Source organism: Rattus norvegicus, chromosome 2 (genome assembly GCF_021556685.1).
Source record: "Rattus norvegicus strain SHRSP/BbbUtx chromosome 2, alternate assembly SHRSP_T2T, whole genome shotgun sequence".
Classification (NCBI taxonomy): Eukaryota; Metazoa; Chordata; class Mammalia; order Rodentia; family Muridae; genus Rattus; species Rattus norvegicus.
The window spans coordinates 1,959,408-1,982,691 of NC_141535.1; the positions used below are offsets into that span (position 1 = coordinate 1,959,408).

Genomic DNA, 23,284 nt, shown 5'->3' on the forward strand with positions numbered 1-23,284 from the left:
GTGAATGTGTATACACTCAGGTATCCTTTATTTTATTAGCTTATTTTGAATATAATTTCCATGCTAATGAAAAAGAGGAAATTTTCTTTGGCATCGGATTCTTCTTGAACAAAAAATGGATATAAATAATCACATATTCAGATGTTATGTCTAATATTGAGAAGATATTCCCAGATATGGTGTTAATCCATCATAGTCCATGTGTGAACACAAAACAGACTTAGTAAGAATTTTGGCAAGTGGATTTTAAAAACTTATATAGGGTTATTAAGAGCAGTGGTAACATTTTTTAACTTGATATTTTATATATTTACACTGCAAATGTTATTCCCTTGCCCAGTTCCCCACTCTCCCACAACCCACCCCCTGCTTCCATGAGGATGCTTTTCCTCCCATCCACCCACTCGCACCTCAATAGCATACCATTCCCCTGCACTGGAGAAAGGAACATTCACAGGACCAAGGGCTTCTCCTCCTATTGATGCCAGACAATGCCATCCTCTGCTCCATATGCAACTGAAGCATTAGGCTTTTTCATGAGTACTATTTGGTTAGTAGTTCAATCCCTGGGAGCACTGGTGAGTCTAGTTGGTTGATATTGTTGTTCTTCCTATGGGTTTGCACGCCGTTTCAGTCTTCCTTCACTCCTTCATTGGAGTCCCCATGGAGTCCGATGGTTAGCTTCAAGCATGCTTGTCTATATCAGTGAGGTTCTGGCAGAGTCTCTCAGGAGACATCCACATCAAGCTCCCATCAATAAGGACTTCTTGGCATCAGCAATACTGACTAGGTTTGGTGGCTGCATATGTGATAGATCCCCAGATGGGGCAGCATCTAGAAGGCCTTTCCTTAAGTCTCTGCTCCACTCTGTGTCCCGACATTCCCCTCCCTCTTGAGTATTTTGTTCCCCCTTCTAGGAAGGACTGAAGTGTACACATTTTGTTCTTCCTCCTTCTTGAGCATCATATCGTCTATGAATTGTATCTTGGGTATTCCAAGCTTTGGACTAGTATCTACTAACTGTGTTAATTCATTCAGGATGGTATTTCCTAGTTCTATCCATTTGCCTAGGAATTTCATGAAGTCATTGTTTTGGAAAGTTGAGTAGTACTTCATGGTGTAAATATGCCACATTTTCTGTATCCATTCCTCTGTTGAAGGGCATCTGGGTTCCAGCTTCTGGCTGGAGGGCCTTTGCACTAGAACTCTTCCAGTCTGATGTCTCTCAGACATGCTCAAAAGTTTTTGTCCTGGGTGATTCTACAATCCCATAAATCTGGATATAATATTTTGTGTAAAATTACGAAAGCATTTAATTAAATTAACATATAGCAAAAGTTAAAACTATGGATAAATTCTCTTCCAGCTTAATCTTTTCTTGGTTATTATCAGTATCTAAGATACATACTGGGTGACAACAGCAAATTAAGAATTATCCTGCAGTCCCTTAACCATTTTCTATGTATCTGTGGTGTTGTGTGTTGTAAGAATGTTGGTGGATGTGAGTGTGTGGTGCATGCCTGTAACCGTGTGGCTTTATCCATCTGTGCATGTGTTTTTGGAGTTCTGAGAAGGATTTCAAGCGTCTTCTTTAGTGCTGTTCACTGTTCTTGACATAAGTTCTCTCGTTGAACTAGAAATTCAGTGTGGGATTGGAGAACTGGTCAGTGAGCCCTCAGGATTCAGAGGTAATAGTTATGTGTAGCTATCCCCTATGCCTGGCATTATGTATACATGCTGAATATTCACACCCAGGTCCATATGTTTCTACCCTCTGAGCAATTTCCCAGTCCTAGAGTGATGAATGTTTGCTTAAGATTTGATAACAGACCTGAATTGTTTTCTTTTTTTGCTTTTGTTTGTAATTTTCCATAGGTAACAAGCAGGTGGATATTATAAAAGACACCTGAATAGACCAGAAAATAAAAATAGGAGTAGACTCATTTCAAGGGATTCTATAAAACCGTATTTTGCATACTTACCTTGTGAAGCACAGTTGATATTTCGAGGTTTGCCTGTTATATAAACAGCATAGTTTGATATAAGGACAGTTTAGACTCTTTAAATAGAAAAGAATGAGAGAGATACATGTCTTGAAATAGTGTAAAGAATGTGATACTTTATCACATGAGGATTAAAACTGAGCCACATAGCCTTCAGCAGAGGAAATGAGGGAGAAGTGTGTATATACCTTTTGCAGCACAGTCTCTGGAATAAAACAAACAGGGACATTTAAATAAATATATAGCAGTATTTAAGACTTCATTTCTCTTCCAATATTTGCAATTACATAGTCAAACATTATATCTTGGAGTCATAGATCACTGTGCTATCTAGGATTGCATGATGAGGATGGCATAGTGGCAGTATAGCAAAATAACTGATAGGAAAAGCAGAACATTCATATTAGGATTCATATGAATTGCATTTCCTCCCTTCTCGGAACTAAGCAACAATGGGTGAAACTGTACAAGTACCTCTGTAGTAATTTGGTGTCTTGGGGTTATGTCCAGAGGATATACAGCTGGAGCACATGGTGTTCAATTTATTTTTAGTTTGTCTGATTTAAAATGTGACTGCTGTTAGTAAACATTTTTGTGAAGATTGCTTGAAATTTATTTGCTCTTTATTAGAAATTGTAGAATCATATTTATAATTTGCAGTCCTGGGGGTACAGGTGGTTGTACATGGGGAACAACTAAGTCAGCAAATGATTAAGTCAGACAATGCTGACGAAAAGAACATGGATACCACAGTTACAGCTGCCTAAGAACTGATAACCACAACCTAAGGGAAGAATCTCTTCCCTCAACCTCGACTCCTTTAAGACATTGGCTTCAGCATCAGACAGGCCTTGACAAGTTTGATCCTGGGTAAGGGCATAGAACTAGTGTTCCAGTTATTCTTTTGTCCAGGTCTCTCAGACAGCCTAGGGCAGTCCTGGCTCCCCACATTAATAGGTTCTTCGTAGTATTCATAAGACTTTCCAGCTGGATGTGACTTTTGAATTTTCTTTCATAAGCAGGGAAGTGTTAGATCACAGTCCTATCTAACTGGCCGCTTTCCTCAAACCAGCCATCCCCTTTGTAACCTCTCAATATAATTGATAAGCAACATATTCTGTGGCCTTGTAGTCTCTCTGTCCCTTGCTTCTGATTCCCAGGCCCCAAAAACCTTTAATGGTAAATCTGTCTCCACCTTTTTTCTTTCTGTGATTCATCTATTAGTCTAGATCACAAGGTATATTGACTACCCAAAAAAATCATACGATTGAGAAACACCAAAATCCTATAATTTCTGGAAATTAAAAATCCTCACTCTCCTATCTTTGGGTCTAGTATCCCATCATGGTTATATGGCCATGATGCAATAAATCACTTCATACTCAAGTACTTAAGCATGTTTTCCCTTCAGGAAACTTGACACACAATATATGCGCTGTAGTAAAAATAAAAACAACAAAACAAAACAAAAACCTGACAGAACTGGTTCCCAGTTATACCCTAGCTGTCTCACTCCCTTAATATTTCTGGTGCCATTGGAAATAGCAATAATTTATCTCAGTGGCTCCATGCTGCCCCCATCTACTTTCTGACACACTAATCTTCCCAACACAGCACCGTGTCAGGCCGCTCCTCCCTCATCCACAGCCCTCTTTGTTGTGTTTCCACCATGCCAGGCAAACACATCCCAATTCTTTGGTAGGCCCACGCATCTGGCCTCCATACACTCTCTTAAACTCAATTAAGTTGCCTTATGAAAGAACACATCAAACAATATTTTCTGATGCAATTGATAAGATATAATTTGCCAATCTAGATGGCACAAAATCTTGTACATACCCATCCCTTGAGAATAGTCATAACAACCTGTAATATGTACAGAGAGGCATCTAAACATCTACTGCCATGTTCTCTGTGCTCTCACATTCTCACTCTGGCTTCCTCTGCCACTCTAAAACTTTTCTCCCACCCATCCTTCCTTCTTATCCAATGACAGGCCTGGTTCTATTCTGTACCTCCCTTAACCTTAATAATGACATCAATCTACTCTTTTACCCTTTTAATTAAAAAAAACAGAAACTTTTTTCTCAAATATAAGTTGAGCACAACTATTATTATTCTGTAATTTAAAAGTATAAGATGTACCTAACACCCAGCCCAACTTTTATCAGTTAAACAGAACATGTAGATATATTTTAGCTTTTAAAAGGCTTAAAGTCTGTTATATACTGGCTAGCTTATGTATTATCTGATAACTGGCTAATTAAATATGTATTCTCGGGTTCAGTTTGACAGAATTTTATTGAGTATTTTTGCGTCGATATTCATATGGGAAATTGGTCTGAAGCTCTCTTTCTTTGTTGGCTTTTTGTGTGGTTTAGGTATAAGAGCAATTGTGGCTTCATAAAAGGAATTTGGTAGTGCTCCATCTGTTTCAATTTTGTGGAGTAATTTGGATAATATTGGTATGAGGTCTTCTATGAAGGTCTGATACAATTCTCCACTAAACTCATCTGGATCTGGGCTCTTTTTGGTTGGGAGACCTTTAATGACAGCTACTATTTCCTTAGTAGTTATGGGGTTGTTTAACTGGTTTATCTGTTCCTGATTTAACTTTGGTACCTGGTATCTATCTAGGAAATTGTCCATTTCCTGCAGATGTTCAAGTTTTGTTGAATATAGGCTTTTATAGTAAGATCTGATGATTTTTTGAATTTCCTCTGAATCTGTAGTTATGTCTCCCTTTTCATTTCTGATTTTGTTAATTTGGACACACTCTCTGTGTCCTCTCGTTAGTCTGCCTAAGGGTTTATCTATCTTGTTGATTTTCTCAAAGAACCAACTTTTGGTTCTGTTGATTCTTTCTATGGTCCTTTTTGTTTCTACTTGGTTGATTTCACATCTGAGTTTGATTTTTTCCTGCCTTCTACTCCTCCTGGGTGTATTTGCTTCTTTTTGTTCTAGAGCTTTTAGGTGTGTTGTCTGGCAAACTGAATCCAAGAGCACATCAAAACGATCATCCACCATGATCAAGTAGGCTTCATCCCAGGCATGCAGGGAAGTTTTAATATATGGAAAACCATCAACATGATCCATTATATAAACAAACTGAAAGAACAAAACCACATGATCATTTCATTAGATGCTGAGAAAGCATTTGAAAATATTCAACACCCCTTCATGATAAAAGTCCTGGAAAGAATAGGAATTCAAGGCCCATACCTAAACATAGTAAAAGCCATGTACAGCAAACCAGTTGCTAACATTAAACTAAATGGAGAGAAACATGAAGCAATCCCACTAAAATCAAGGACTAGACAAGGCTGCCCACTCTCTCCCTACTTATTCAATATAGTTCTTGAAGTTCTAGCCAGAGCAATCAGACAACAAAAGGAGATCAAGGGGATACAGATCGGAAAAGAAGAAGTCAAAATATCACTATTTGCAGATGATATGATAGTATATTTAAGTGATCCCAAAAGTTCCACCAGAGAACTACTAAAGTTGATAAAAAAACTTCAGCAAAGTGGCTGGGTATAAAATTAACTCAAACAAATCAGTAGCCTTCCTCTACACAAAAGAGAAACAAGCCGAGAAAGAAATTAGGGAAATGACACCCTTCATAATAGACCCAAATAATATAAAGTACCTCGGTGTGACTTTAACCAAGCAAGTAAAAGATCTGTACAATAAGAACTTCAAGACTCTGAAGAAAGAAAATGAAGAAGACCTCAGAAGATGGAAAGATCTCCCATGCTCATGGATTGGCAGGATTAATATAGTAAAAATGGCCATTCTACCAAAAGCAATCTACAGATTCAATGCAATCCCCATCAAAATACCAATCCAATTCCTCAAAGTGTTAGACAGAACAATTTGCAAATTCATCTGGAATAACAAAAAACCCAAGATAGCTAAAACTATCCTCAACAATAAAAGGACTTCAGGGGGAATCACTATCCCTGAACTCAAGCAGTATTACAGAGCAATAGTGATAAAAACTGCATGGTATTGATACAGAGACAGACAGATAGACCAATGGAACAGAATTGAAGACCCAGAAATGAACCCACACACCTATGGGCACTTGATTTTTGACAAAGGAGCCAAAACCATTCAATGGAAAAAAGATAGCATTTTCAGCAAATGGTGCTGGTTCAACTGGAGGTCAACGTGTAGAAGAATGCAGATCGATCCATGCTTATCACCCTGTACAGAGCTTAAGTCCAAGTGGATCAAGGATCTCCACATCAAACCAGATACACTCAAACTAATAGAAGAAAAACTAGGACAGCATCTCGAACACATAGGCACTGGAAAAAGTTTCCTGAACAAAACACCAATGGCTTATGCTCTAAGATCAAGAATCGACAAATGGGATCTCATAAAACTGCAAAGCTTCTGTAAGGCAAAGGACACTGTGGTTAGGACAAAACGGCAACCAACAGATTAGGAAAAGATCTTCACCAATCCTACAACAGATAGAGGCCTCATATCCAAAATATACAAAGAACTCAAGAAGTTAGACCGCAGGGAAACAAATAATCCTATTAAAAAATGGGGTTCAGAGCTAAATAAAGAATTCACAGATGAAGAATGCCGAATGGCTGAGAAACACCTAAAGAAGTGTTCAACATCTTTAGTAACAAGGGAAATGCAAATCAAAACAACCCTGAGATTTCACCTCACACCAGTGAGAATGGCTAAGATCAAAAACTCAGGTGACAGCAAATGCTGGCGAGGATTGGACAAAGAGGAACACTCCTCCATTGTTGGTGGGATTGCAGACTGGTACAACCATTCTGGAAATCAGTCGGGAGGTTCCTCAGAAATTTGGACATTGAACTGCCTGAGGATCCAGCTATACCTCTCTTGGGCATATACACAAAAGATGCCCCAACATATAAAAAAGACACGTGGTCCACTATGTTCATAGCAGCCTTATTTTTAATAGCCAGTAACTGGAAAGAACCCAGATGCCCTTCAACAGAGGAATGGATACAGAAAATGTGGTACATCTACACAATAGAATATTACTCAGTTATCAAAAACAACGACTTTATGAAATTCATAGGCAAATGGTTGGAACTGGAAAATATCATTCTGAGTGAGCTAACCCAATCACAGAAAGACATACATGGTATGCACTCATTGATAAGTGGCTATTAGCCCAAATGCTTGAATTACCCTAGATGCCTAGAACAAATGAAAATCAAGACGAATGATCAAAATGTTAATGTTTCACGCCTTCTTTAAAAGGGGAACAAGAATACCCTTGGCAGGGAAGAGAGAGGGAAAGATTAAAACAGAGACTGAAGTAACACCCATTCAGAGCCTGCCCCACATGTGGCCCATACATATAGAGCCACCCAATTAGACAAGATGGATGAAGCAAAGAAGTGCAGACTGACAGGAGCCGGATGTAGATCGCTCCTGAGAGACACAGTCAGAATACAACAAATACAGAGGCGAATGCCAGCAGCAAACCACTGAACTGAGAACGGGACCCCCGTTGAAGGAATCAGAGAAAGAACTGGAAGAGCTTGAAGGAGCTCGAGACCCCTTATGAACAACAATGCCAAGCAACCAGAGCTTCCAAGGACTAAGCCACTACCTAAAGACTATACATGGACTGACCCTAGACTCTAACCTCATAGGTAGTAATGAATATTCTAGTAAGATCACCAGTGGATGGGGAAGCCCTTGCTCCTGCTAAGACTTAACCCCCAATGAACTAGACTGTTGGGGGGAGGGCGGCAATGGGGGGAGGGTTGGGAGGGGAACACCCATAAGGAAGGGGAGGGGGGAGGGGGATGTTTGCCCGGAAACCGGGAAAGGGAATAACACTCGAAATGTATATAAGAAATACTCAAGTTAATAAAAAAAAAAGAAGTTTAAAGAAAAAAAAGAAATAGTGATTATTGCTTCCTGTTATTTTCATATTTCAATGTGAGATTATGTTTGTGTGCTTTTCTTCTCTTTGTTTTGTTGCCAAGACGATTAGTTTCTTGCTTTTCCTAGGGTGTAGCTTGCCTTCTTATGTTGGGCTTTACCATTTATTATCCTTTGTAGGGCTGGATTTGGAGAAAGGTATTGTTTAAATTTGGTTTTGTCATGGAATATCTTGGTTTCTCCATCTATGTTAATTGAGAATTTTGCTGGATACAGTAACCTGGGCTGGCATCTGGGTTTTCTTAGGGTCTGTATGACATCTGTCCAGGATCTTCTTGCTTTCATAGTCTCTGGTGAGAAATCTGGTGTGATTCTGATAGGTCTGCCTTTATATGTTACTTGACCTTTTCCCCTTACTGCTTTTAATATTCTTTCTTTATTTTGTGTATTTGGTGTTTTGACTATTATGTGACAGGAGGATTTTCTTTTCTGGTCCAATCTATTTGGAGTTCTGTAGGCTTCTTGTATGTTTATGGGCATCTGTTTCTATAGGTTAGGGAAGTTTTCTTCTATGATGTTGTTGAAGATATTTGCTGATCCTTTGAGCTGGGAGTCTTCACTCTCTTCTATACCTATTATCCTTAGGTTTGATCTTCTCGTTGAGTCCTGGATTTCCTGTATGTTTTGGACCAGTAGATTTTTCTCTTTTACATTATCTTTGACAGTTGTGTCGATGATTTCTATGGAATCTTCTGCTCCTGAGATTCTCTCTTCTATCTCTTGTATTCTGTTGGTGATGCTTGTATCTATGGCTCCTTGTCTCTTCCTTTGGTTTTCTATATCCAGGGTTGTTTCTCTTTTTGCTTTCTTTATTGCTTCTATTTCCATTTTTAATTCCTTCACCTGTTTGATTGTCTTTTCCTGGCATTCTTTTGGGGATTTTTGTGATTCTTCTCTATAGGCGTCTACTTGTTTGTCTATGTTTTCCTGTGTTTCTCTAAGGGAGTTCTTTATGCCTTTCTTGAAGTCCTCCAGCATCATGATCAAATGTGATTTTAAATCTAGATCTTGCTTTTCTGGTGTGTTTTGATATTCAGTGTTTGCTTTGGTGGGAGAATTGGGCTCCGATGATGCCATGTAGTCTTGGTTTCTGTTGCTTGAGTTCCTGAACTTGCCTCTCACCATCAGGTTGTCTCTGGAGTTACCTTGTTCTGCTATTTCTGACAGTGGCTATACCGTCCTAAAGGCCTGTGTGTCAGGAGTGCTGTAGACCTGTTTTCTTTCAGCCAGTTATGGGAACAGAATGTTCTGCTTTTGGGCCTGTAGTCTCTCCTGTCTACTGGTCTTCAGCTGTTCCTGTGGGCCTGTGGCCTGAGTTCACCAGGCAGGTCACTTGGAGCAGAAAAGTTGGTCTTACCTGTGGTCCTGTGGATGAAGTTGCTCATGAGTGGTTGCCTTTGAGCTCTCCGTGACAGCAGCAACCATGAGGGCCTGCACTGCCTTTTCCAGGAGGCCCCCTGCACCAGGGTCCCAGATGGCATTTAGGTGTTTTCCTCTGGAGTAAGAAATGTGGGCAGAGTGCATACACGTCTGGCTTCCCAGGCATGTCTGCCCCTCTGAAGGTTTAGCTCTCCCTCCCACGGGATTTGGGTAGAGAGAACTGTTGGCCGGGTCCCTTCAGGTCAGGGTGGTGTCTGGCCTGCAGGAGACCTGCCACTCGAGTGCGAGAGGCATTCCTTTTTAAAACAAATTTTTTTAAAAGTGTGAATGGCAAAATAATATCGACAAGTTGAAAATAAAATGCAGAAATAAAAATCAATAATGTTTCGTAACTGTATGAACACATTATATGGGATATAATGTAAATTATTGAGATTTAACAACCTACATAGCTAACACATCTGGAAAAAATAAGAATAGAAGATTTGACCCAAATTTCAAGACTTTATAATTTTGTCTTGCTAAGTAAAGCTTATAATACTTATGATTAATGACTAATGACTTAATCCATATCTAAGGAAGAAGATCAGGCAGATGACCAGCCTGCTCCCTCTCATATCCCACAAATTTCCCAGGAATTCTGCCCTAGCCAGTGATACAGGAAGGTTGCTCTAACCAGGGACACAGGATGCTTGCACTATCCAAGTTCAAAGGAGCCCCTCCCCTTCATTGAGAGACAGCACTTCTTGTCTTCCAGGAGGCCTGCTCTAACCCATGTCACAGAGCTTTCCAGCTCCCAAGGAGGCCATCTCTAGTCACAGACACCCAGCCCAGTTAACACCAGAGGTGACCAGGTGGCAAGCAACAGAAGCCAATGTAATTAGGCAAGAATGAAACCCAGCTCTCTCACCACAGCAATCCTTAAATACCCTAACATAGGTGAAAGGCAGTATACTGACATAAAATTCCATTCCATTATATTGATAGAGGCCTTCAAGAAGAATACAAATAATATCCTTAAAGAAATATAGGACACACAGGCATAGAGGTAGAAAATGCCTACCAATGAAACAGTCCTCTGCTGCTGGGGGGATTGAAAACTGGTACAAACTCTCTGGCAATCAATCTGGTGATTCCTGAGAAAACTGGAAATGGTTCTTCCTGAAGAGCCAGCTATACTACTCCTGTATATATACCCAAAAGATGCTACACCATATTTCATGGACATGTACTCCATTATGTTCATGGCCTATGTCTACCTTATTTATAGTAGCCAGAACCTGGAAGCTTACAGATGTCCCTCAACTGAAGAATATGTACAGAAAATGTGACACATTTGCATAATGGAACACTATTCAGCTAATAAAAACAAGGATATCATGAATTTGCAGGCAAATGGATGGAACTAGAAAATATCATCCTGATTAAGGTAACCCAGAACAAAAAAAATGGGTATATACTCACTGATAAGTGAAAATTAAACAAAAAGTACAGGACATCCAGGATACGACCCATAGACACTAAAAGTTTAACAAAAAAAAAGGGAGGTGAAAGGGTACAGGATCAGGTTTGGGGAGAGGGGAGAAAGAGAAAATCCCAGAGGACCAGGAGAATAAATGAAAATATTCTGTTTCTGGATTTGAAGGTTTGGGGTGGGTGCTTCTAGAAAGTTCCAGAGACCTGGGATATGAGAGACTTCTGGGATTAAATGTGAGTGATCTTAGTCAAAATATGCAACAGTGTGGAGAGGGAACTCAAAGAGTCAACCTCCAGTAGATAGAATGGGTCCCAAGTGAAGGGAACTGGTTACCAACCCACAGTCAAAATTTCTGATCCAGAATTGTTCCTATCTAAAAGAATTACAAGGACAAAAATTTAGAAGAGACTGAAGGAAAGGCTGTAAAGTGATCAGCCCAAGTTGGAATCCATCTTGTATTGGGCTTGGGGGGCAGCAAGGCCTGAGACAATTACTGATCTTACAGACAGGAGTCTAGCATGGCTGACCTCTGAAAGGCATTACCAGAAGCTGACTGAGACAGATTCAGACACCCAACCATTGGACAGAAGTCAGGGACTCCTATGGAGGTATTAAGGGAAGGAGTGAAGGAGCTGAAGGGGAGGGCAACCCCATAGGAAGACCAGTAGGTCAACTAACGCAGACCCTTGGGAACACTCAGGGACTGAGCCACCAACCAGGAGCATACACAAGCTGGACAATGGCCTCCAGCACATACATAAGACTGTCTAATCTTGTCTTAGTGAGAGAGGATCCACCTAATTCTGGAGAGACTTGAGGCCCCAGGGAAAGGAGCTATCTGGGAGGTGGGGAGCACACACTTAGAGGCAAGGGAGAGGGAGAATGTGATGAGGAACTGGGGAAGGTGGGACTGGGAGGAGAGGGTAATAAATGGACTGTAAATAAATGAAATATTAAATAAAGATGAATGTGATTTGCTGTTTGATGTGTATGAAAAACAATCCATGTGTTTCTTGTTATCAATTAAGTTTTATTGTTTAATATGTGTACAATGCTGTTAGGAGGTACAGGATGATATTTCTATACATGTTCAAACTGTGTAATTAAATCACTATCCAATTTTCTTATCTGACGGTGTAAGGAAGTGGAATAAGATGGCTTTCCTGGTAAAGGCATTTACCACTAACCTGATGACCTGAGATTGATCTCTGGACCCGACACTTTAGAGGGAGAGGAATGAATGCTGCAAGTTGTCCTCTGACCTCTACATTCTCATGGTTGCATTTGTGTACCTACCTCCACAAAACACAATAAACACATAAGATGTTTAAGATGGAGATCATACTTCTGTGTTATAAAGCAGAATTCCTAAAACACTGCTTGGTATATGACAATCTCTGATCCTTGGCAATACCTCTCCTTTAGGAATATCTTCTGCTATATCTCCACACAGGAAAGGCAAAAGAATGTGATGAAGATGTGAAAAAATAAATCAAATCTGTCTCTGTGACTCGGCTGCTCTCTAATTCTCAACATGGTATAGAACAGCTCTTCTCATTTCATAATGTTTTTAATTCATGTTGAAATTATGCTAGTAAAATTTGAGATATACAAATACTGAAGAATGATAATGTATTCATTAGTATTAATTGTCAGTATGACAGGATTTAGATTCACTTAGGAAACAAATCCCAGCAATGACTCTAAGGGAGAATTATGACTGTCCTAACTAAGGTGAGAATAATCTGAATGTGGACTGCACCATTCAATGGGCAGCAGTCATGAATAGAATAAAAAGGAGAAAGTTGAGCCGAGCACAGCATCCATTTCTCTGCTTGAAATGCAATGTTAAGATGAGTTTCACACAGTTTGTAGTCATGTCCTCCCTGTTAAATAGATAATGTCTTCAAAGTGAGAGGCAAAATAAACCTTTTATTCATCAAGTTTTATAAGAGGCTATGATTTGGGAAGAATACCCCAGACTCAAATAATATGCAACAGGAGATTGTGTTTATTTTGTAGATAACCTGCCAGCAGGGAGGGGGGTCTACCATTCATCAGAATGGAAGACAAAGGTGTGGAAATTTCAGGGTCAATTTTAAGTCTGTTAGGGTAGGAATGGGTGACTTTTATCTTTCATCCCTATTACTGATTAGCTCTATCTCCAGGAGTATGGCTGCCTTTGTGATTGGTTAAAGCACTGAGGGATTTGGGGACTTTTGCTACTTAATTATACTTGTCTCAGGCTAGCTGGTGGGTCAGCTTTTACAGCTTCTGATTGGTTGCCCATGAGGTTGGCTCAGACTAGGTGGTAAGGCATCTTCCTGATTGGCTGCCAGCAAGTGGTATTTTTTCCTGGAATTGACTGTGTTCAGTCTTTTCCAGTTCTTGGAAACATACATTTAGGGCTATTCTCCCAAACTGTTGGTTTTCAGCCTGTCATGGAGTCAGCCTGAGTCTGGCTCACTCAGTCCTCTCAGCTTCTTTCATCGGATATTTTCTTACATCAATAAAAAAATAACTAATATTGGTAGTAATTAGGTTTACTCATTTCTACATTGAGAATGTCTTAAAGGTTAACATGAAGATGGACAAGAGTTCAACTACTAATACTGGACTGGAATGAGGGAAGAGAAAAGGTGATAATAAAAAAGATGCAAGAAATGTTGATAAAGACGATTCATTTTATATTCCTGGGTTTTGCCTTTTTATCTGCAGCTTGAGATGTCTCCTACTAGAGAACATATAGACTTCAGCCTAGTATTCCTATAGATCTAATATTTCACTATAGAAGAAACTTGTTTAAAAACTGAGAGATGACTTGGTAAAATGTAAGAACCTGAGTTCTTATCTTTATCACCCATATGAAAAAGCTAAACTTGTGGTTTTGTTTTTCTATTTTATGAGAGACAGGGTTGAGAAGACACACCAACGGGATTTCTGAATCTTGCTGGTTAGCCAGTATAGCAGATTTAGTTAAGCTCCAGAATCTCCCCCGAGAGACAAATTCAAAACAATAAGGTAGACAGCTGGAAAGATTACCCAGGTAAAAGGTCAGTTGTTAGACAGACAGATGACAGAAGAGAACCAACTCATGCTAGTTGTTCCCAGACTTTCACATGTGCTTTGTAGAATTTGCACGCACGAGAACAAACACACACACACACACACAAACACACACACACACTTACTCACAAAAGTCTACACAGACAATATATGAACAGAATTTCAAAAATTAATAGAACCTACAAAGTATTGAAAAACATAAGCTGGAGAAATAATTGAAGAAGAAAACTGACATGAACCTTTGTCCTCTGCAAGTACACATTTGGTAGATTGAACCTGCATACAGAAGTGTGTATGCCTGTACACAATATACATACACACAAACACTCTCAAATAAACACACCACAATCCATTCTTGACTATATTAGTGTCACTATGCATCTATTATCCCATTGGCTCTCCTCCTGCTTACTCTTCTGTGTCATAGCTGGCAAGGACTAAACCTACCTGCCTCCTCTGTATTTCTTTCCTTACCAATCCTTTTTACTCTCATTTTCCATTTGTCTTCTCTTTTCTCCTTTTGTTCTGTCATTTGCAGAAACGTACTGAATGTTTTCTTATAGAAACGTAAAGGAAAACTCTTATTGCTCTATTGAGCTTTCTGCCACATTTCAAGTTCTAGCAATGAGATTCTCTTAGGATTTGTAAACTTTCTATTGACATATTCATATTTGAAGCATACATTATTACTTATTTATTCATGTGTCACTTCTTTGCTGGATGATTTGAAGTAGGATGAAATAAAAGTCATATATAATAAAGCTAATGCAACTGGAATGTATTTTAAAATTTCAGAATCAGATATATCTAATGACAAATAAAGAATGTCTAGGAATCCACATATAGTTAACAGTGCTCCCTGGCACTCACATGTTGTTACATTCACGTTTCTCATCATAGAAAATACAGCAGTCAACCAAGCAAAAATGATTGCATTCTAGTCTGGAAGTGTATTGAATATAAGTTTGTTGTATAAAAACACTGATAGGGAGTATTGCAGATGATAATAACACAATGATAACCTATTTTTGACTTAATGTGTAATTGGTTTCCAGATATTGAAATTTTAGTGCTTAAAGTTTTTCAAAAATATATTCTGCTGAAGATATGTCTGTCAATATCAAGATATATTACCCATATCTTATAGTGGATTTTCAGATCTTGAGGCTGAAAAACACATGCATTTGATATGAATCTTGAAACATAGTCCCCATGAAAAGCTTAGTCAGAGAAAGGTGGTACATGACTTTAATCCCAGGAGAGAGAGGAAATCAGATCTCTGATCAAGGTCAGCCTGAGAGAGATCAAGTTTCAAGTAAAGAACACCATAGATCCAGATGTTGTGGTACACACTTTAATCTGGGAAATATTTTCTGCTGGAGGCATACATAAGGTCAGTGAAAGAAGGAAAGTTTCCTTTTTCTATGCAACTGCTTGCAGTTACTTGCTAGCATTCTCTCCAAACTTCTTGCCCAGCAGAATTTAGGGTTGCAGAGACAACATTTAGTGAGCTACTAGAAGTGGTAGTGAATGCGCTTTTCCACCTCTTGATTCCTGGACCCATAGATCCAGTTGTGGGAGAAACTGCACCATATCTAGGATGCTGATTCAAAGCATACACTCCCTTGTGAAGAAACTTGCCCCAGATTTCCATGCTGTTTCCATCTAATTGGAGTACAAAGAAGCTGTGTTCCAGAGATGTTCAAGGTTGTATCTCCTGCTGCAGCTGGACTTGTAATGTGTAAGAATCACCAAGGTAGTATTGGCTTTAAAGGTATGAAGGGGTCATAAGATCACATGAGGCTTGGCACTGTGAGAGTGAGGGATGGCCACTGTTGAAGGAATAGCCTTAGTAACAGTTGAGGTCTCAGGAATGAAGGGACCATGAAAAGAAGTTGAGGCTTAGCATCATGAAGAGAGTCTATGAGAGACTACTGGTGAAACCTGATTGTAGGTGAAGACCCCAGCATATTGGAGATTCCAGAACCATGGGATGATCACCAAGAAAAGCATCAGGGAATTAGAGTCAATAAGAGCTTAGACTGCTATAGAGGACAGAGCTAGAGAAGTGGCAAAACCCTTTGGAGGAGCCCAGAAAATCATGTGTGGATCCTAGACATTCAAACAAGATGCTATAAAGGTTAAGTTGTCTTGGATGCCACAAGATGTTAGAGATATCAGAGTTGTAGGCAAACTGCTGAAGAAAGTTTGCAACAGGGAATGGAAGAACAGAGAATCAAGAAGTTTCTTGCTGTTAAATGCAGGATCTGGCAATGGAAGTGAACAAGGATGGAAAGACTCAGAAATCTGACGATTGCTTTGGCTTTGACACCAGACATGGAGATGCAGATTTTGGAGTTTGCTCAGGTTAATTTTCATCTTGTTTAATCCAGTGTTTTCTTACCATGACATTTTGGAATGATAATGTATATCCTGCATGATATTGGGGGTATGTTGTCTTCTTTATGTTTTTGATTTTTAAGGGATTACAGTTTAGAGATTACCTAATCTCAGAAGAAACATTGAACTTTGAACTCCTAACATTGGAGAAACTCTTATAGACTATGGGAACTGTAAAGTTGGAATAATGTATTTTGCATTGTGCTGTGCCTAGTTATGTCCTCTCTAGAGTCATGTATTTGAACTGTCCTATTGTAACCAGGGAGTAGAATGTGGTTTGAATATATTTGGCAAATTGGAAGTGGTACTATCATGAGATGTGGCCTTGTTTGAGGAAATGTGTCACTGTGGGCATGGGCTTTGAGACACTCTCTCTAGCCAGGTAGGAACCAGTCATCTCCTGCTTGCCTTTGAAATAAGATATCACAATTTCAACTCCTCCAGGACCATGATTTCTGCTTTGATGATAATGGATTGAACCCCTGAACCTGTAAAGCAAGCCCCAACTAAATGCTGTCCTTTAAAATATTCACCTAGGTCATAGTGTCTCTTCACAGTAATGAAAATCCTAACTAAGACAATGGTGTAGTAAGTGCTGCTTTCACAAAGATTAGTTCTCAAAATGGAGGAACATGTCCCATTGGAGGCCTTCAGAGGTTTGTAGTTGAAGACATTGGAACTACTCATGCGTTTGTTGAGCAGAAACGGATTGGAAAAAAAAAAACATGACACATACTGCTATCCCTGGAATTTCAAAACTCTCTCACACATGTGACTTCATATGATTGAAGCTAAGATGGATATTGGCATTTCACTAACTTCAGTACTAAGTATAGGGTCTGAAACAGACCTGAAGAAGACCCTTTTAATATCTTGTTTTACAGGGAACATGTACAAAATATTAAAAAGTACCCAAGAGTCAAGTATGGAGAAAGTCTGGTAACAAGAGATCCAGGAGACATGGGCTAAATGTTTCTTTAACTCTTTATCTCTTCATAAAAACAGTTCACTATGAGCTGTTGGCTCTTGGAGAAGACTGGTGAGGAGAGTCAGCAAAACTGACTCTATTGGATGCTTTACCATAGAACATGGGGCCTTCAGTTCAATAAATGATTCATGCCATTGATGTAGTTCTCTGTGTTTTCCTTTACACAAAAGATATATTAATAAAATACATGATTTAGGCATGGAATAGTAGTTCAGGATGGAAAAGTTCTTGCTGTGTCAGCAAAAGGATCTGATTTAATCCCTAGCAACAATATAAAAAGCCAAGCATGAGAGTTGGGGCACAGACAAAAGAGGATCACTGGCCTTGCTAACTCCCAGCTTAGCTCCAAGTTCAATGAGTGACATTGTCTCAAGGAAATAAGGTGGCAAGTAACACAGCTGGATGCATGATGTCAACATCTGTGTACCATGTAAACCTGGGTCCAAAGGCATAGTATATGCAGATTCTGAAAAAAGGCAAAATTGGAAATTTGTTATTTCTACAAAACTATCACTTGAGGCACTCTGCGGAAAAAAATTCATCATGGAAAATAGTTGTTAATGAATAAAATGAGTCTCTGGGCTCATATTTCCAATTACAGCAGTAGAATGGTTGAGGGGACAAAGCTCCAGAAAGAGACATTTGGGAGCACTCCCCAATCAAATAGGAGCCTGAGAAACAAGGCTACAGATCTGCTCCAGACAGCCATTTATGCCTATTAACTCAGACTATGAATATTAATATATTCTGGAAGAGAAAGCCAGGGACCCACTCTTTTATCTTGCTGTGCAGAAACTGAATATTGAATGACCTTGAATAAATGGAGTGTTATTGATGCCATTTTTGTCTCAAAAGAAGGAAAACCAGGGAGCCATCCCTAATCTCTCTTTTTTGTTTGGTTTGAGTTTTAGTCTTAAAGAAACCTAAGCAAAAACTCAAAGTACCAGGCTATAAAGACAAGTGTAATTTTAGATAGTGTGGCCTGTGAAGAGCTCATATTTTCTCTATCTGTTAGCAAGACTAGACTCTCTGAACTCGACAAAGAAGGAGCATATTCCCTTTCACTACCAATTGAAGATGATTTAAGAATGAGAAGACCCCACCCGAAGGTTTGTGCTCTCTAAGGAAAATTAGGCACATAATGAGAAAAGACTGCCAGGATTCATTAGTGGTGCAGTTCCACATTTTATTAAGTGCTGTGAGCCTGGTTTATTTCATGAAAAGGTCTGAGTGCATGAAGGACAAGATATTAAAGACAATAAAGAAAAGCAGTTTCACTACATAAAGGTGCTGTGTGTCTAAAGCATACAAACTCCGCAGCAATCACAATCATGAGGTTAGAAAATGGCTAACACCATCTTTAGTATTTGTCGTTTTATATTTTGTTTTAATGATTTTTTTCTTCATTTGGAGATGTTTTAAAGCATCTTATTATTAATAAGCTTATTCTTTGACAATTATTTACATAAACATAATGCTCTTTGATTACCCTCTCTCTTCCTGTGAGACTAAAACAGGAACAATATACATTACAAGTTAATGAGAAAACAAAACAATAAAAATATACCTTGCAGGTTGAGGATTTTTTTTGTAGTGAAGATTAAGTTCCAGTTTTTACAATGTTAAATCTGTGAAATACTTACAGAATAAGTTTGTTTGTCCTGTATTAAGTCTTTGCAAGTTAAGATTTCTATTTGTAATTAAGAATACATTTATTTCTATTCTGACGTAAAATGCAAAATCTGTTTTGAGGTATTTACTCATTTACTTATTTATTTATTTGTATTTTTTTTCAAGACTGGGTATAACTAGCTCCGGCTGCCCTGGAAATAGCCCTGTATTTTTAATTGATAATCTTATAGCATAGAGTATTGCTGTTCTCTTCAGAATGTTGTCTCATATGCCAAAGTGTTTAAGGCTATTTTCTAATTTCTCCTCTATCAAGTTCAGTGTTTCTGGTTTTATGGTAAGGTCATTGATCTACTTGTACTTGAGATTTGAGCATGATAATAAATAGGGCATCATTTGCATTCTTCCACCTGGAGACACCCACTTTGACAAAATCTATTTTTTGAAGTTTTTCTTTACAGATGATAATTTCTGGCTTCCCTGTCCTTAGGTGTGAATTTATCTCTGGGCCTACAATTCAATTCTGTTTGTTGTTGTATCTGTTTTTATGCAAATACCTTGTGGGTTTTATCACTGTAGCTTTAAAGTATGACTTGAAAATCAGTGAAAGTAATACCTCCAACATTTTTTGTTGTTCTTTTTGTTGTTCTTTTTTGTTTTGTTTTTCATATTCAGTATTGTTCTAGATATCCTGGGTTCTTGGATTTTGGTTTTCTCTATGAAGTTGAGAATTGCCATTTCCTGGTCTGTAAAGAATTGTGTGTGGAATTCTGATGGGGATTGCATTCAGTCGGTAGACTTTTTTGATAAAAACGACCATTTTTACTGTTAATCCTACCAATCCCTGAGGATCGAGATCTTTTCATTTTCTGGTATCTTCTTCAATTTTTCCTTCAAATATTATAAGCTTATAAGCATAGAAATCTTTCATTGACTTGGATAGACATTATCTATATCTTGAGGCTCATGTGAAGAGTGATTGTTTCCTCATTTTCTTCCTCAGTCTGTTTATCATTTCTATATAGAAAGGCTACTGAGTACTTACTGTTAATCTTGTATGCAACTACTGTGCTAAAAGTGTTTATCAACTCTGGGAGATACCTAGAATAATTTTTAATGTCACTAATGTACTCTTATTTCATCCAAAGTTAATGATACTTTCAATTCTTCCTTTCCAATTTGTGTCCCCTTGATCTCATTTGGCTGTCTTATTGCTATAGATAAAACTTCAAGTGCTATGTTGAATAGTATGAACAGAGTAGAATGTCTTGTTCCTTATTTTAGTGGAATTAGTTTCCATTTCTATCCATTCAATTTGGTGTTAGCTATCGACTTGAAGTAAATCGAGATATGTTCCTTTTCCACGAATCTTGTGAATAGTTTTACCATGAACGGGTGGTGGAATTTATTAAAGACTTTTCACATATCACTATCTGCAGATGATATGATAGCATATTTAAGTGATCCCTAAAGCTCCACCAGGGAACTACTAAACCTGATAAACACCTTCAGCAAAGTGGCTGGGTATAAAATTAACTCAAATAAATCAGTAGCCTTCCTCTACACAAAAGAGAAACAAGTCTAGAAAGAAATTAGGGAAACGACACCCTTCATAATAGTCCCAAATAGTATAAAGTACCTCAGTGTGACTTTAACCAAGCAAGTGAAAGATCTGTATGATAAGAACTTCAAGCCTCTGAAGAAAGAATTTGAAGAAGATCTCAGGAGATGGAAAGATCTCCCATGTTCAAGGATTGGCAGTATTAATGTATTAAAAATGGCCATTTTACCAAAAGCGATCTACAGATTCAATACAATCCCCATCAAAATACCAATCCAATTCTTCAGAGGGTTAGACAGAACAATTTGCAAATTCATCTGGAATAACAAAAAACCCAAGATAGCTAAAACTATCCTCAACAATAAAAGGACTTCTGAGGGAATCACTATCCCTGAAGTCAAGCAGTATTGCAGAGCAATAGTGATAAAAACTGCATGATATCAGTACAGAGACAGACGGATAGACCAGTGGAATACAATCGACGACCTAGAAATGAATTCACATACCTATGGTTGATTTTTGACAAAGGAGCCTAAGCCATCCAATGGAAAAAAGAGCATTTTCAGCAAATGGTGCTGGTTCAACTGGAGGTCAACATGTAGAAGAATGCAGATCGATCCATGCTTATCACCCTGTACAAAGCTTAAGTCCAAGTGGATCAAGGACCTCCACATCAAACCAGACACACTCAAACTAATGCATCATTAAGAAAATATTTGCAAATATTAGAAACAAAGAAGATATAATTAAATAACTGAGTAGCAGTGAACTTCAGGTGCTCAAGATACAGACATATAAGAATAAAAGAGAGGAATCATATATAGCAACTCTGAATTTGGGAGAACACTAAGTATACCAGTTAACTTTTCCAATTTTTGTGACAAAACATATAACAGAAGCAACTAAAGAAAGTATTGTTTATTTTGATTCACATTTTGATGATCCAGTGCATCTCCTCAGGGATATCTGTCACAGTTGCCCACACATGATGCTGCTATGTTACTCTGCATCCATGGTCAGGAAGCAGAGAGATGAATGCTGGTCCTTAGCCCACTTTCTCATTTTCACTTACATGAGATGTCAGTCCAGGAATTGTCTTTTCAAAATTCAGGTTGGGTGTTCCTTGCTCACCCAACCATCCTCACAAACCAAGGTGTGCAACCACCATGATCTGTACCTCATTAAGTTTTCACTGGAGATTAAGCATCACAGAAAGAAAGATTTAATCAAACCACTGCAGTACCCAATGAGGGCATGAGAAACTGTAAAGTCATATACTCTAACATTTATCCTATTAAGGCAAAAAATTAAGACATGTTAACAATATACTAAAATTTTATTTTTGTTCTTTTATTCTACATCTCATCAACTTCTTTCTCTTCCCTACATAGCACTTTCTCCTTGTCCCTTTCCTAGATACCTTATGATAAATGTGATAAAAGTATCCTGAACAAATAGCTTAGGGGAGAAAAAGTTCATTTTGTCCATTATTTCAGAAAGATATGATATATCAAACTGGGAACTGCCTGGCAGCAGACATAGAAGAGAATTCAGCAAGAGTAAGAAGTAGTTGGTCACAATGTATCTATATTCAGGAATCCAAGAACAAAAAATGAAAATTAAGCCTGATTACAAAGCCTCGAGGCCCTTTCCTAGTGACCCACTTCCAACAATGCTCCACCTCCTAGAAATTCCACAAGCATCCGTATAGCATCAGTAGTTGTGGTCCATATGTTCAAATAGGTAAGTCTATGAGGGAGTTACCATTTAAACCACACAACCTGTTTGCTCCTTTTCCACTCTAGAGCTGATAGGGCCTTTATGAGTTCAACCCTGCCAATTGTCAATGCTCTCTCTCACTGGTTCATCCACTCATCCTGTCAAGTCACACTCCTTTTCACTTCCCAATGAACTTTTGAATCTCTGATAATTATTTCAAAGCAAACAAAAGGCCACACAAAATGAACCATTTCTTTTTGTCTTTTTAATTTCCTAAATGACTTGTTTCATACTATTAACACACTTTAGACATATCCTCCCTTCTGTAGATATCTGTATGTCCCAGCTCAAGTAAGTGTTCCTTCCTACTGTCCATAGTCAAATGCTCTGTTCTATTTTGCAACACATGTGTTGGATTAAGTGGATATACGTGTAATAATTATGAAGAATCTTGCTACTGTGCTCTTAAAATATTGTTTGACTTTTATCATTGTGTCCAGTTCAGTTCCCTCTGTATACTCTTGTATCTTCGGTTCTCCAAAGTACAAAAGTGGAACATCCTCTCTCAAGTTGGCAGACATTTTCTTATCATCTCCATTACACTTTTTCTGTAGCTTTATCCATCAACTTGACATTAGCATGTAGGTTATTTGCTATGTACTTACAATCATGAAGATACTTTACAGACTGGATTTCAGAAACGACTTACTTTACTGGTTTGCCCATTCTTGTGTCATCAATACTCACGGAAGTCAAGGCAGTCTTTCAGTTAACTCAGAAATGAGAATGGAATATACATAGTTTACTCAACTGATACTGAAGTATAATAAAGCACAAGATGTGTCCAAGCAAGGCCTTACATGGCCATCACTGGAAACCAAATTCACAAGTGTGAACAGAAAGTGGGCTGAGTATGTCAAGTAGTAGCACCAATATCACATCAAACTTCTTACAAAAAACTGGAGGGTGATCTACAATAGGGAAACACTTCTTTGTCCCTAATGATCACATATAAATCATAATCATGTAAACCAATAGATACAATATAGCTAAGATAGGAGATGCATTTGAAAGATGGTAGGAGAGAAATCAACATGATTTAGTGTCAT

At 38.4% G+C, this 23,284-nt stretch overlaps 1 pseudogene; it reads left to right on the plus strand.

The window, feature by feature from the left end:
* Positions 1-23,284, plus strand: part of LOC148006609 (uncharacterized) — a 2,902,548-nt pseudogene that overhangs the window by 1,910,132 nt on the left and 969,132 nt on the right.